This window comes from Mus pahari, chromosome 5 (genome assembly GCF_900095145.1).
Source record: "Mus pahari chromosome 5, PAHARI_EIJ_v1.1, whole genome shotgun sequence".
Classification (NCBI taxonomy): domain Eukaryota; kingdom Metazoa; phylum Chordata; class Mammalia; order Rodentia; family Muridae; genus Mus; species Mus pahari.
The window spans coordinates 4,611,414-4,615,296 of NC_034594.1; positions in this window are offsets into that span (position 1 = coordinate 4,611,414).

Genomic DNA, 3,883 nt, shown 5'->3' on the forward strand with positions numbered 1-3,883 from the left:
GAAATTTCATTAAGTGCTTCTCAGAGATTCCAATGTTGAAAATTCTGTTTAGAGCTGTACACATTTTAAATTGGGTTATTTGGTTTGTTGACGTCTAGGTTCTTCAGTTCTTAATATGATTTGGATATTAGCCCTTTGTCAGATGTGGATTTGGTGAAAATCTTTTCCCATTCTGTTGGCTGCCTCTTTGTTCTTTTGACAGTATCATTTGCCATACAGATGCTTTTCAGTTTCATGGGATCCCATTTATTAATTGTTGATCTTGGTGCCTGAGCTGTTGCTGTTCTGTTTAGGAAGTTGTCTCCTGTGTCAAAATGTTCAAATATATTCCCACAAACTCTTCTCTCAGATTTAGCATATCTGAATTAATGTTGAAGTCTTTGATCTACTTGGGATTTACTTTTGTGTAGGGTGATAGATATGGATCCATTTGCATTCTTCTACATGTGAATGTATAGTTAGACAAGTACTATTTGTTTAAGATGCTTTCTTTTCTCAGTTGTATAGTTTTGGCTACTTTGTCAAAAATCAAATTTCCATAGGTGTGTAGATTTACTTCAGGTTCTTCTATTTCATCTCATTGATAAACCTGCTGTTTATATGCCAGTACCAAGCAGCTTTTATTACTATTGCTCGGTAGTACAGCTTGAAATCAGGTATAGTAACACCTTCAAAAACTCTTTTATTGTACAGGATTATTTTAACTATCCTACATTTTTGTTTGTTTGTTTGGTTGGTTTTTCCATATGAAGTTAAATATTGTTCTTTCAAGGTCTGTAAAGAATTGTGTTGGAATTTGAATGGGAATTGCACTGAATCTGTAGATTGGTTTTGGTAGGCTGAAAATTTCCATTTTGTTAATTTTATTGATTCATGAACATGGGAAGACCTTTCCAACTCCTTCAAATTCTTTCTATAAAGATTTGAAGTTCTTTTCAGGCCAGTCCCACAACACCCAGGGGAAGCTCCACTCCCAGGCGCTCTAACACTCCCATAATCATAGGATCAGAGGTGAGAAGGACACAACATCTGCCCCAACACCAGAAGTAAATAGGACCAGAGGGACTTGGGCACACAGGAACTCTGCATGACCAGTGGTATGAGTTCCTCCCAGTCTGGGCCTGTGCCCTGAGCAGACCTTGGACACAAACTCTGCAGACAGTCCCACAACACCCAGAGGAAGCTCCACTCCCAGGTACTCTAACATGCTCAGGCCACAGAATCACTGGATCCCAGATCCCAGGAGCTTGGTCACACAAGAATCTCAGAATCCCAGCTTGACTCCCAGGAGCTCTGACACACCCAGGATCTCAGGATCACAGGATCACAGAATCACAGGATCACAGAGACACTTGAACTCTGAGGAGTTCTGACACAACCAGGATCACAGGAAGAACAGGGTCCAGTCAGATATAGCAAAGACAGGTAGCACTAGAGATATTCAGATGGCGGGAGGCAAGCATAAGAATATAAGCAAAAGAAACCAAGGTTATTTGGCATCATCAGAACCCAGTTCTCCCACCACAGGAAGTCCTGGATATACTATTACACCAAAAAAACCAAGACTGAGATCTAAAAATCACTTCTCATGATGGCAATAGAGAACTTTAAGAAGGACATAAATAACTCCCTTAAAGAAATCCAGACGAATACAGATAAACAGCTAGAAACCCTTAAAAAGGAAACACAAAAATCCCTTAAAGAATTACAGGAAAACACAATCAAAAAAGGCAAAGGAAAGAACAAAACCATCCAAGATTTAAAATGGAAATAGAAACAATAAAGAAATCACAAAGTGAGACAACCCTGTAGTTAGAAAACCTAGGAAAGAGATCAGGAGTCATAGATGCAAGCATCACCAACAGAATTCAAGAGATAGAAGAGAGAATCTCAGGTACAGAAGATACCATAGAAAATATTGACACAGCAGTCAAAGAAAATGCAAAAGGCAAATAGCTCCTAACCCAAAAAATTCAGGATACAATGAGAAAACCAAACCTAAGAATAATAGATATAGAAGACAGTGAAGATTCCCAACTTAAAGGGCCAGTAAATATCTTCAACAGAATTATAAAAGAAGACTTCCCTAACCTAAAGAAAGCGATGCTCATGAACATACAAGAAGCCTAGAGAACTCCAAATAGAAAAGAAATGCCTCCCTTCGCATAGTAATCAAAACATCAAATGCACTAAACAAAGAAAGAAAATTAAAATCAGTAAGGGGAAAAGTAAAATAAAAAACAAAACAAAACAAAACAAAACAAAACAAAAGCATATAAAGGCAGACCTATTAGAATTACATCACACTTCTCACCAGAGACTATGAAAGCTAGAAGATCCTGGGGAGATGTCATACAGACCTATTAGAATTACTCCGAACTTCTCACCAGAGACTATGAAAGCCAAAAGCTCCTGGACAGATGTTATACAGACCCTAAGAGAACACAAATGCCAGCCTAGGCTACTATACCCAGCAAAACTCTCAATTACCATAGATGGAGAAAACAACATATTCCATGGCAAAACCAAATTTACACAATTATCTTTCTATATGCCCAGCCCTGCAAAGGATAATAGATGGAAAACACCAACAAAAGGAGGGAAACTACGCCCTAGAAAAAACAAGAAAGTAATTTTTCAACAAACTGGAAAGAAGTTAGCCACACAAACATAATTCCAACTCTAACAACAAAAATAACAGGAAGTAACAATCACTTTTCCTTAATATCTCTTGACATCAATGGACTCCATTCCCCCCAAAAGGCATAGACTAAACAGACTGGATATGTAAACAGGACCCAGCATTTTGCTGCATAAGGAAATGTACCTCAGTGACAAAGACAGACATTACCACAGAGTAAAAGGTTGGAAAACAATTTTCCAAGTAAATGGTCCCAAGAAACAAGCTGGAATAGCCATTTAATATCAAATAAAATCAACTCTCAACCAAAAGTTACAAAAAAAAAAAAAAAGAAAGAAAAAGAAAATAAAAGGACACTTCATATTGGTCAAAGGAAAAATCTACCAAGATGACCTCTCAATTCTGAACATCTATGCTTCAAATGCAAGGGCACTCACATTAATAAAAGAAACTTTACTAAAACTCAAAGCACATATCACACCCCACACAATAATAGTGGGAGACTTCAACATCCCACTCTCAGCAATGGGCAAATCATGGAAACAAAAACTAAACAGAGACACAGTAAAACTAACATAAGTTATGAATCAAATTGATCTAAGAGATATTTATAGAACCTTTCATCCTAAAGCAAAAGAATATATGTTCTTCTCAGCACCTCACAGTACCTTCTCCAAAATTGACCATATAATTGGTCACAAAATAGGCTTCAACAGATACAAGAAGATTGAAATAATCCCATGCACCCTATCATATCACCACAGACTAAGCTTGGTCTTAAATACCAACAAAAAAATGGAAAGCACACACACACACACACACACACACACACACACACACACAAAAAAAAAAAAAAAAAAAAACTGGAACTGGTTCTTTGAGAAAATCAACAAGATAGATAAACCCTTAGCCAGACTAACCAGAGGGCACAGAGACAGCATCTAAATTAACAAAATCAGAAATGAAAAAGGATATATAACAACAAAGTATATCTTAAAATAGCTATTCAGTTTGTCAAATATTAACAGTTGATAGTATTAAAATTGTGATCTACAAAGAAGAAGAAGAAGAAGAAGAAGAAGAAGAAGAAGAAGAAGAAGAAGAAGAAGAAGAAGAAGAAGAAGAAGAAGAAGAAGAGAGAAGAGCAAGAAAGAGAAGAAGAAGAAGAAGAAGAAGAAGAAGAAGAAGAAGAAGAAGAAGAAGAAGAAGAAGAAGAAGAAGAAGAAGAAGAAGAAGAAGAAG